Source organism: Sturnira hondurensis, unplaced genomic scaffold (genome assembly GCF_014824575.4).
Source record: "Sturnira hondurensis isolate 20B ecotype Veracruz unplaced genomic scaffold, ASM1482457v3 Scaffold0021354, whole genome shotgun sequence".
Taxonomy (NCBI): Eukaryota; Metazoa; Chordata; class Mammalia; order Chiroptera; family Phyllostomidae; genus Sturnira; species Sturnira hondurensis.
In genome coordinates, this window is record NW_028093985.1 from 36,154,281 (window position 1) to 36,166,648 (window position 12,368).

Below are 12,368 nucleotides of genomic sequence, written 5' to 3' on the forward strand. Positions count from 1 at the left end.
TACCAGATAATCCTCTGGGTAGGCAGGGAGGTGTTCCCTCAATCAACACCTTAACAAGAACTTATTAGAGTAGCACCATATACTTTGTACTCATTGCTAAAAATTGAGTGAAAGTTGCCTAGAGAGCTTCCAGTTTCAGCTGGCAAGATGAATCTCACACACATGTCATATTATATGCTCATTTAAAACAGCAGCAACACCAACAACAAAACCAAACCCGAGATTGATTCTGAGGGAAGTGGAGTTTCGGAAAATGGAAGGGTGGAGGTGTTCCAGAATGGACAGAAAAGGATCGTCTGCAGCCGGGAGTCAAGCAGGAGACGTATAGGGATGGGATGTACCGAGGGACAGAAGCCCCTTTCTATGAGGGTGAGGGAGGAGCATGAGCACAGACTCGAGACTGGGGTAAGCACGGCCGTGTAAGGTGAGGAGAGGCCAGTGACCTGGCCGGAGTGGAAAGTGTTTGACAGACAGAGAAGGTGATCAAGACCAAATGATGGAGACCCTGATGTGTGGTTCGTGATTTTGATGCCGTGCCTTACTCCAGGCTAGGCGTGCTGGCATGTTCGCACCCACGGTGGGACAGGCAATAATTTGAACAATGGCAGAGGCTAAAGGGAGAGATAGGAGTTGGTCCTGGAGCTTCCATTCCATGCCCTGCTCTTGATTTAGGTTCCACTACAATCAGCACTCGGTTTTTTGACTTAAAAATTTCTGTGGGTGAGCTAACTAATCTCTCTACTGGGGTGGTAGCTCTCAAACTTGGGTGTGCATTGGAATCCCTCAGGGATTTAAACGCTGATTCCTGGGACCTGTCTCCTGCTCCACACGCAAGCTCTGATTTAGTAAATTGGACTGGAACCTAGAGCTCTACATTTTTGCAAAACCCAGCCTGCTTCAAGGACTGCATTTTTTGAAGGCTGTCCTAAGGAGGAAATGGTCTAAGGAGAGGTAATAATCTCAGAAGATGGACGGCCAGAAACAGCCTTGGTAATAGAGGCAAACTGCATGATGGCCACTGTGACACTGTTCTTTGTTGAGATTTAAACACTGCAAAATACTATTCTTTCCCATCGCTTGTGAGTTTACCTTAATTTGATGAGTAAGGTGCTATGGAAATGGTCCACTTTCCAGAAGCCAAGGACTAAAAGTCCTACCACTCGCTTTAATCCAAGGACATCCCTAAGAGCAGTCACTTGAATTTATGCTTTGCTATTAGCTGGGCCCAGAGTAGCTCATTTTAAACTACAATTAATAACAAATTACAGTCAGACTGACTTTCAAGAGAGATGGCTACATTCTGCTAGGAAACAATTTACGGGATCAGATGGGTGCTGTTACCAAATCAAACAAACTCATATGGCTCCTGAGACTTGGGTCTCCCAGCCCTGCACAGCCTGCAGGTTGGCTTCTAGCTCTGGGCTTTGGCATTCTCATCAGTGTTCCCTCAAACAGCAGGCCTGATCTGCTTGGGGAGGGTGAAGAGAACTCGGTGCAAAAATGCAAGGGGAAAGGTACAGTACATAAGATACATACTCCTTTTACATCTCCGGGCGGGAAAACTGCCCGTGAATTCTGTAGTACTCAACCCAGTTTCTTCTGTAGCATGATGTAGCCTCTGAAATCCTTACTGGGGAGTAAAGAGGACCCCTCCTAAAAAGCAGGGGAACTCTCCTCTGTCAACTCTTCTCTCATTTAATACGTATTGAAGGAAGGCTGAACAGGACAGAGTAAAATCATGCCACTGGGTTGGCCACAAAGTCACACCATTCGAGAATGAAGACTGGACCGCTGTCAGCTGCCGTGGTCTGGGACGGAGTTGGGATGTGGGGTGCTCAGGGGGGGGGGTCCAGTTTTGAATGAGTCAAGGGGACGTCCTCAGAGTTAGAATTTGAGAAAACTGTAAAGACGTATTTCCTTTCTTGTAGCTAAGGAGCGAGGGGGCCTCCGTGGTACTTTATTTCACCACAAATCTTGATTTTCTTAGTGTTTTTCATTCTCCCGTGGTGTTATAATGAGAGCACAGCCATTTTACCTGAGATAAAAACAAAGGAAAGAGCCCTAATAGTGAAGGAAACACATTTTAGGACTAATCTCACTCCCCTTGTCTGTTTTTTAACCTGCCAGCAAAAAATATTTGGGTTTATTTTACGTGATACTGGCTCGGTAGAGTCAAGCATTCATTAGGAAATGCACAGAGCCATCTGTCTTCAGGTTAAATGAGTTCAGCGCAGATGATGGGCTCTTCCCTGCCCAAGCACAAACACTTCTAATACCTGGAGTCAGGGAAACCAAATCCCCCACTTTTGCTAATCTCCTACAAAAGGCACCAAGGCAGCCCTCAGCTAGCTCAAGGATGGGCAACCTTCAACTCTCCCAAGGAAAGGGAGAGAGTTGCTTTCCCTGTCTAAGCAAGACAGGGAAAGAATGTTGTTGAACTAAAGTGAATTTGAGTCAAAAGCCAACACCCTTTTCAAAAATGCAAAATATTTTGTTTGCTTAGAGTCTCTGTTCAATACTAAGTAGTGAATGGGTGGGCCGCTGGTGGTTCTCCAGGACCACCCAGTTTCTGACTGTGACCCAGCTCAGGATAAGGTGAGACACCTATCTGAAAAGGCATCTTGCATTCTTTCTTCTTTTATTTTCTTTCTTTGGCCTCTCTCCATTCACCACTTAATGCTTTGCTATCATCCGTAACCAGCGTCTTCATGTCCCAGTATATCACACTGAGGAAGAAATGGGCACAAACCCTGGGCCACAGGGCTCCTATGCACTTCAGAGGTAGAGGGAGGAAGGCTGTCTTCATCTTCCTAAGCTGGGCCCCTGGGAACCCTGAGAATGGGGTGGATATGCCCACTCTGAATGATACTTGGTATTTCTTTTTCACTCCCTCACATAGGTCATAATGAAATTTCTGACCCAACAGTTTCCTGGTTTCACCCCTGTCAGGTACAAAAGATAAGTGCTCAATATCTCCTGAGAATCTATATTTTGAAACTGATGCTCCCTGGAGCATTTGCAATCTACATTTTGATATGTTATCAAAAATCCAATTACATGGCCTCTTTCAAGAACCCGAGCTCAGGAGCCGCCTGGAGGAAAATGCGCATGTAACAGGGATCTGTTTGAACTTCTCTGTGCTCCTCCTCCACCTGTCCCCCTCGCTTCCCCTTGGCTCAAAAGCAAGCAAGATCCAAACCAAGGAGGAGGCAACATTCCCAACCTCAGTGAAACATTTTTAGTGTGTGGTGTTGAACTTGTTACCGAGCTACCATTTGTTGAGTGGGATTAAATTGGTTGCATTTTGTGTCTTCCTGCGTCGTCCTCTGGGACTTGGACCTTTAAGGGAATCAGAGGGATGTTTGTCATCCTACCTGCCATTCTGCTAGAGGTCTATCATTCCTTTGTTTCATTCACTTCTTTTCTCTTCCTCATGTATGAGTCAGTTCAGTTCTTCATGGAAATGACAAATTCATGCACCCTGAACTCCTGATTTTACAGATGAGGATGTGGTAACCCTGGAAGGTTGAGTGGCATATGTACACGACTACCTGTGTTCCTCTCCTGATCCTCTGTCCTTTTTGTCTGGTGTTGCTGTATGTATGTGGTATGTGTGTGTACGAGATAGAGAGAGAGAGAGAGAAATAGTGAGCATACTGATAGTTATTGGACTCCTATTATATGCCAGACTAGAAGCTGTTATATATATATATAATTTGAACATCATATCAGCTGTGTGAACGAGGTGCTACCTACACGTACTGCAGGGAGAAATGAAGGATCAGAGAGGTTATTTGTTCAAGATTTCACACCTGGCAGAAGCTGGAATCAGGATTCACCCTGGGCTTGGCCCAGGACTGCTGCATTATATCACATTTCTAGGGCTCTGTGTGGAGCACTGCCCTGGTCTCAAAAGATGGGCAGCGGCTTTGCATGTGGGGGATGAGGGGTGGCCTGGAGGAAGGCAGCCCATACCCTCAGGAGATGTGCACCTCACCCCTGTGCTCGATGCGAGGGGAAGGGCTGTATGTATATGTGTATGTTCCGAAGGACAGCAGCAGGTGACAGGGGTACTTCTGCTGCTCAGCAGGCACTGCTCCTAAATCACCTGCCCTAGTCCTCTCCTTTGCATTCTGAGGATATTTTTCTCTCTGTAGTGACATTGGGAGGAAAAGGGATCTTGCAGAGGTGTTAAGAATAATGACACTAGTGTCATGGTCCCTTATTTGCTGTCTGATTGCAGAGATGCTACCAGGGACCTGGGTGAGGCTGGGGAGGAGGAGGGAAACGGAGAGCATGCATCTTGCTGCCTTTAGGAGGATGAAAGTCTCAGATTACCTTACCTGTTGGGTAAGTACCAAACAGAGGAATTTGTTTCCTGGGCTCTGTGGTGGAGAAGGTATTCTTGGGGAAGCATTTTCATTAAATTTTTCTGGGCATTCCTTTAGAGGCTCTTTTTATTCCTGGTGGCCCTCTGGATGGAGGTGGAAAGGAAATGAACAAGAAGGGAATTTACAATTATTGACCAGGTGGAGTGTATTAGGTATAACACTCTCTGCTTTCCCTGAGTTTTTTCAGAACCAGATAATAGGTGCTTCTTTGCTGCCAGGAAGAGCTGACTTGGACCCTCTGCATGGGTCTGCTAAGGCCATTTCTGTGAGAAAAATGTTTTCTAATGAGGACTTTTCTTGGAGGAAAACCTCTGAAAAGGAAACCCTGTTTATGTCCAGCTAGGACATAATTTCTTCTTTTCTTTTGGTTTGCTCTGTGCCTTCATGTATTACATTTGTCTTTTAAGACATTGGGGCTATAATTAATCCCATCTTTTGTATCTCTAGGGATTTCATGTTGCTAATTTTGAGATGTTAAATTGCCCAAACCTTGTTTTTCCATCTTTCCAAAGAAGGTTGGAGATTCCAATATGGCTACAGAGTAGCTGGAAGCCGCACCTACCTGCTCCCTCCCCCAAACTGGATTTATAGCTAAATTATAGAGCAATCAACCGGAATAACCAAATGAACTCTAACTGAACTGAAATATTATAACCAAGGATTTACAGAAGAAGCCACTTAGAGATTGGTAAGAAGGGCACAGATGCAGAAAGTGCTGGTCCCTGCTTCACCCACATGCAGTGGTTGAAAAGTCAGAGAGATGTCTTGGTTGTAACACTGCCTCCCCCCAGGAGCGTGGGGTGTCAACCTCATGCAGGGATTCCCAACCCAGAGGAACAAGGATGACAAGAGGAGCCCATATAGCATCTGGTGGTGAAAATCAGTGGGGATTCAGTCTGCCTGGGAGAAAAGGAAGTCTGCCAGAGACCCAGATACCACCTTCCTATTCTTACAGCATCAGCCTGGAGGGATGCATTGCCTAGGCCCCCAACTGCTGCTGAGGCCACTCCGACATGCTCAGGTCCTGGACAGACTGCAGCAGTGGAGGGAGGCAAGGATGGGGTTTTTAAAAGAAAAAGAGCAGAGTTGTGGGGGAATAAGGGAGGGGTTAGTCTCTTGTTCCTCTGGACTGTTGCCTCAGGGTTAGACAAAGGGCATTAGGCAAAGGGCTAGACTGTTTCCAGGTGCAGGAAGGTCAATCCAACCACTGGCCATTGTGGCTGGTACCAAATATCTGTTGTATAAGATGGGAGAGAGTTTCAATTAAGCCATGTGCTACCAATCCAGTTGAGGTAACTGAGTCATGAGCAGTCTGGTAGGTAAGAAAAGCTGGCCTGACCATCTCAAGGCCCTCCTTTTCTGTAGACGATCTTGGCAGAGACTCAGATAGTGACTGAATTGTGTGGCTTTGAAAAGAGGACTGGTCTCCTCCACCTTGAGAATGCAGCTGGTGTACCCCCTCATCTGTTGAATCACTTGGCCAGCTGGTCCTCCTGAGTTCAGTCACGCAGGGGGATCAGAGTGCTTGCTGTGCAGAGTGGGGGCTTTCAGAGCGTATCTCTTCGAGAAGCTGTTGTCCAGGAATCAGGCAGGTACTGGATTGTGTGGATATATTGTAGGGTGAGGGAACTCCTATCTCTCCAATGAGCTCATCCCAACCTACCCTGGGAAGGGGAAAAAGTATCACCCTCCTGCTATATGTTGTAGGCACCAGCCCCAACAGGAGACTGTTTGGATCTGCCCTTCCACGTCCTGGATAACCTACCCTATCAAGCTCAGTTCCACGATGTGGAAGGGAGAGCTAGCCAGAGCTGGGGCATTCAGAGTGGGAGTCCCTTGGAGGCTATCACCTGGGACTAGGGTGAAGTGCTTAGCCCCTCCTGTGGCCTGGGCCAGCATCACCTTCAATGAGAGATTGTTTTGATCTGTCCTTCTGAGTCCAGTGGCTGCCCCCCACTGAGCTTGCTCCTACAGAGGGGACAGCCAGTTGCACCCAACTAGAACCTGTGGCACACCCCTCCTGGCAGAACTAGAGTTGGAAACTCTGGCAGAGACTGAATGGTTTGGGTCTGTGGTAGGTGCTACTTGCTCCTCACGGAGTGCCTATGAAACCCTTGAGCTAGGGACCCTCTAGCCCTGTCCTGACCTACTGAGCTCATACCTTGTGGAAGGGTCTGTGGATCTGGGCCAGCCTGGGCCCACTCTACAGTCTTTTCTTAGAAGGCATTGGAGGAAGACCAGGAAACCTCAGGGGAAGGTGGAGTAGCTGGCAGGTGGAGGTGAACCTCAGGGAGCCTTGGCCCTTTTACAGATCTGCCCCCAGCTCTAAATTGGAGAGGCTGATCCTTGTACACAGATTGCCTCCCCACCCCCTACCCATGACACACCCAGGCCTAGTAGATGCAGTCACAAACAGTGTGGTAGCTCCAGACAGGTAGCCCAAGGCCAGATACACATAACATCTGACATCAACCTGTACCTGAACCCCACCCAAGTAGACCCAGAATCAACACAACCCATGGTGGGCTTCAGACCACACCAGAGCTTGACTCAACTAGCCACACAAGTGACACACCCAAAGGGGGATTCCAGAAAGCACCAGACTCTGTGTGGAGCAACTCCACCTTGGGGTGGTTGGGGAGAGGGTCAGCCCCTGCACAGCATCTCATACATTGTAATCAAGATTTATCCTTATAGTAAGCCAAACTAAAGGGTTAACTTCACCCAAGAAAGGGCCAGCAGCATTCATGACTCAACTAAAACAGGATAGTGCACATTCCTAGAGCACAGACCTCAGGTGATCTGAAAGATTGTGTCTCTGAGCCAGCAGGAAACCTTTATGATAAAGTCATCACAACAAGTTTGAGAATCATAGCAGATCTACCTAATGCATAGAACAAAATGGAGGAGACAAAGAAACATGCCCCAAATGAAAGAACAAGAGAAATTCTTAGAAAAAGAATTATACAAAATAGAAGCAACCAAAATACCAAATGCAGACTTTAGAACAATGGTTATAAGGAGGCTCAAGGATCTTAGGGCAAGAATGGATGATTTCAGTGAGAACTTAAAGAGATAAGAAGCATTAAAAAGGACATAGAAACCATAGAAAATAATTAATCAGAAATGAAGAATACAATAACTGAAATGAAGAATCCACTAGAAGAAATCAACAGCATGTTAGATGAAACAGAGGACTGAATCAGCAATTTAGAGGACAAGGTAAAAGTAAGCATCCAAATAGAGCATCAAAAAGAAGAGAAGTTTTTAAATAACATCAAGCAAAACAACATCCACATCGTGGTGGTACTGGAAGGCAAAGAAATTAAGCAAGGGATAAATAATCTGTTTGAAGAAATAATGGCTGAAAACTTCCCAAACATGGTAAAAGAAAAAGTCACACAAGTTTAGGGAGCATAGAGTCACCAAAAAGATGAACCCAAAGAGGCCCACACCAAGACACATTATAATTAAAATGCCCAAGACTAAAGACAAAGAGAGACTCTTAAAAGCAGCCAGAGAAAAGCAATTAGTCACTTACGAAGTAGCTCCCATAAAGCTGTCGGTAGATTTCTCAATAGAAATACTTCAGGCCAGAAGGAAGTGGTATGAAATATTCAAAGTGATGAAAAGCAAGGACCTAGAACCAAGAGTACTCTATCCAGCAAGGCTATCTCTTAAAATTGAAGGTGAAATAAAAAGCTTCCCAGACCAATATGTAATATATTTGAGTTTATTACTACCAAACCAGTATTGCAAGAAATGTTAGAGGGATTACTTTAAGAAGAAGGAGGAAGAGGAGGAGGAGGAGAAGGGGAGGAGAGGAAAAAAGAAATCAAGAGAGAGAGGAACATATGTGTAAAGAATAAAATGGCAACTAATAACTGCCTATCAATAATAACCTTAAATATAAACCAACTAAATTCTCTAATCAAAAGACATAGGGTAGCTGAGTGAATAATAAAATGACCCATACATATGCTGTCTTCAAGAGACTCATCTCAGAATAAAACATATACACAAACTAAAAGTGAAGAGATGTAACAAAAATATTCCATGCAAATGGAACAAACAAACAGAAAAGGCTGGGGTAACAATACTTAGATCAGACAAAATAGACTTCAAAACAAAGGCCATAACAAGACACACTAAAAGGATTGACCCAACAAGAGGATATAACCCTTGTAAACATATATGCACTCCAACATAGGAGCACCTAAATATATTAAGAAAATATTGTTGGACATAAAGGAAGTGACTGACAGCAATACGGTCATAGTGGGGGATTTTAACTTCCCATTGGCATCAATGGATAGATCTTCCAGACAAAAGATCAACATGGTGGGAGTGACTTTCAAATGACACAAGTAGATCAGATGGATTTAATTATATTTACAAAACATTTCAGCATAAAGCAGCAGAATATACATTATCTTCAAGTGCACATGGAACATTCTCAAAGATAGATTATGTGTTAGATTAAAAAATGTGTTAACAAATCTAAGAAGAGTAAAATTATATCAAGCACCTTCTCTGACCACAATGGTATGGAACTATAGAAATCAACTACAATAAAAAAAGTGAAAAAAATCAACATATGAAAGCTAAATAGCACGTTATTAAACAATGAACTGGTTAACAATCAGATAAATGAAGAAATAAAAAGTTACCTGGAAACGAATGAAAATGAATGCACAACAACCCAAAATCTATGGGACACAGTGAAAGCAGTCCTGAGAAGGAAGTTCATAGCATTATAGCCCTACCTCCAGAAGCAAGAAAAATCTCAAATAAACAATGTAACCTATGTTTTAAAGAACTAGAAAAAGAACAACAAGCAAAGCTCAAAGTTAGTGGAAGGAAGGAAATAATAAAGATCAGAATGGAAATAATTGACATAGAGACTAAAAAAACCCCAAACAAACAAAAACTCAATGAAACCAAAATTTGGCTCCTTGAAGAGATAAACAAGACTGACAAACTTTATCCAGACTCATTTAGAACAAAAGAGAGAGGACCCCAGTAAATAAGACCAGAAATGAAAAAGAAGAATTAACAACTGACACCACAGAAATGTTTATAAAGGATTGTAGGAAAATACTATGAACAACTATATGCCAACAAATTGGACAACCTAGGTGAAATGGATAAATTCTTAGAAGCATACAATCTTCCAAACAAACAGGGAGAATCAGAAAACCTGAATAGACATTATAAGTAATGAAGTTGAAGCAGTAATTTAAAAACTCCCAGCAAACAAAAGTCTTGGACTGGGTGGCTTCACAGTTGAATTTTACAAAATATTCAAGGAAAAACCAACACTTATCCTTCTCAAACTATTCCAAAAAAATTAAAGAGGAAGGAAGGCTTCCAAGCTCTTTTTATGAGCCAGTATTATCCTAATTCCAAAACCAGATAAAGACACTACAAATAAAGAACATTATAGGCCATTTTCCCTGATGAACATATATGCTAAAATCCTCAACAAAATATTAGCAAATGAGATCCAGCAATACATTGAAAATATCACACCATAATCAAGTGGTATTTATTTTGGGGATGCAAGGTTGGTATAGTATTTGCAAATCAATAAATGTGATAGATCACATAAGCAAAATGATGGATAAAAGTCACATGGTCATATCAATAGGGGCAGAAAAAACATTTGACAAAACCTAGCACCTATTTATGGTAAAAACTCTCAGCAAAGTGGGGATGGAGGAAACATAGCTCAACCTAATAAAAACTATGTATGATAAACCCACATCCAACATCATATTAGACAGACAGAAATGAAAATTTTTTCCCTTAAGATTAGGAACAAGACAAAGATTGCATGTTTACCACTTTTATTCAACATAGTACTAAAAGTCTTAGCCACAGCAATCAGACAAGAACAGGAAATAAAAGTCATCCAAAATGGAAAGGACAGTAAAACTGTCATTTGCAGATGACATGATGTTGTACATAGAAAACCCTGAAGGTTACACCAAAAATTACTATATCTAATAATGAATTTGGCAAAATAGCAGGATACAAAATTAATATTCAGAAATCAGTGGCATTGTTATACATTAGTAATGAACTATCAGAAAGAGAAGTTAAGAAAACAATTCCATTTACTACTGCAACAACAATAAAAATTAAGGTTCCTAGGAAAAAATTTAACCAAGGAGATAAAACTTAGAAAATTATAGAATTTTGAAGAAAGAAATTGAGGAAGAGACAAATAAGTGGAACCATATACTGTGTTCATGGATAGGAAGAATTGCCCAAAGCAATCTATCAATTCAATGCAATTTCCATTAAAATACAAATGGTGTATTTCACAGAACTAGATCAAATATGCCAAAAATTAATATCAAACCCAAAAAGACCCTGAATAGCCTCCGCAATCTTGAGAAAGAGGAACAAAGTTGGAGGTATCTCACTACCTCATATTAAACTATCCTACAAGGCCACTGTAACCTAAAAGCCTGGTACTGGTATAAGAACAATGGAACAGAATAGAGAGCAGGCATAGGGGGCATCCAGAGTGAGGAGACTGTGCCTGAGTAACCACCTGGATTTCTACCTGGAGAGGGTGAGAAGCCTGGAGGCTGATAATCAGAGACTGGAGATCAAAACCTGGGAACACCTGGAGAAGAAGGGATCCCATGTCAGAGACTAGGGGCATTATTTCAAGACCATCCAGGATCTGAAGGCTCAGGTCTTTGCAAATTCTGTGAACAATGCCCTCATTGTTCTTCAGATTGACAGTGTCCATCTTACTGCTGATGGCTTCCACGTCAAGTATGCAAGGAAGCTGGCTCTGTGCCAGTTTGTGGAGAGTGACATCAATGGGCTTGGAAAGGTCAGTGATGACATCAATATCACACATCTGCAGGTAGAGACAGAGATCAAGGTCTGCAAGGAGGAGCTGCTCTTCATGAAGAAGAACAATGATGAAGAAGTAAATGGTCTACAAAACCAGATTGCCAACCCTGGGTTGATTGTGGAGTTGGATCTGCCCAAATCTCAGGACTTCAGCATTATCATGGCAGACATCTGGGCCCAGTATGACAAGCTTGCTGAGAAAGACAGAGAGGAGCTGGACAAGTCCTAGTCCCAGCAGATGGAGGAGAGCAGCACAGTGGGCACCTGGCAGACTGCTGAGATAGGAGCTGCTGAGATGGCGCCGAGCTGAGGCATATGGTTCAGTCCTTGGACACTGCCTTGGCCTTCATGAGGAATCTAAAGGTCAGCATGGAGAACAACAGCCCGAGGGAGGTGGAGACGTGCTATGTCATGCAGATGGAACAGCCCAATGCAGTCCTACTGCACCTGGAGTCAGAGCCAGCCCAGACCCGGACTGAGGGGCAGCACCAGGCCCAGGAGTACAAGGCCCTGCTGAACATCCTGGCCAAGCTGGAGGCTGAGATTGCCACCTGCTGCTGCTGCAGGAAGAAGGAAAGGACTTTGATCTTCGATCTTTGGTGGCCTGGACAATAGCCACTGCATACAGTCCACCCAAAAGATGACCACGTGCAGGAATGTGGACAGCAAAGTGGTCTCTGAGGTCAATGACACTAAAGTTCTTAGGTGTTAATGGCAACAGAAGTGGGGCACCCCTTTGGGGACAAGAGGCCAATAAAAAGTTCAGAGATCATTGCACATTAAAAATAAATGGGTGAAGGACCTAAATAGATACTTCAGATGGCCAATAGACGTGAAAAATGCTCACTGTCACTAATCATCAGAGAGATGTAAATTAAAACCACAGTGAGGTATCACCTTACATCTGTCCGAATGGCTATCATCAATAAATCAATAAACAAGTGCTGGTGAGGATGTGGAAAAAGGGGAACACTTTTGTACTGTTGGTGTGAATGCAGACTAGTGCAGTCACTGTGGAAACAGTATGGAGTTTCCTCAAAATATTAAAAATGAAACTGACTTTTGACCCAGTGATTCCACTTCTGGAAATACATCCTAAAG

The 12,368-nt window shown here is 43.4% G+C and overlaps 1 pseudogene; it reads left to right on the forward strand.

Annotated features, from left to right (window-relative positions):
• The first annotated feature begins 4,296 nt into the window (after positions 1-4,296).
• Positions 4,297-11,979, forward strand: LOC118977487 (keratin, type I cytoskeletal 18-like; annotated as a pseudogene).
• Positions 11,980-12,368: the final 389 nt, after the last annotated feature.